This window comes from Arachis duranensis, chromosome 6 (assembly GCF_000817695.3).
Source record: "Arachis duranensis cultivar V14167 chromosome 6, aradu.V14167.gnm2.J7QH, whole genome shotgun sequence".
Lineage (NCBI taxonomy): Eukaryota > Viridiplantae > Streptophyta > Magnoliopsida > Fabales > Fabaceae > Arachis > Arachis duranensis.
The window spans coordinates 85,145,393-85,145,764 of NC_029777.3; positions in this window are offsets into that span (position 1 = coordinate 85,145,393).

A 372-nucleotide genomic window follows, 5' to 3' on the forward strand; every position below is an offset into this window, starting at 1 on the left:
CATGCTGCTGTCTGGAGTTAAACGCCAGAAAAACGTCATGATCCGGAGTTGAACGCCCAAAACACGTCATAACCTGGAGTTTAACACCAAGAAAGGCTTCTACTCGTGGATAGCTTTAGTCTCAGCCCCAGCACACACCAAGTGGGTCCCAGAAGTGGATTTCTGCACCAATTATCTTAGTTTACTCATTTTCTGTAAACCTAGGTTACTAGTTTACTATTTAAACAACTTTTAGAGACTTACCTTGTACCTCATGACATTTTCAGATCTGAATTACATACTTTTGACGGTATGAGTCTCTAAACTCCATTGTTGGGGGTGAGGAGCTCTGCAGCGTCTCGATGATTCAATACAATTCCTTTGTTTTCCATT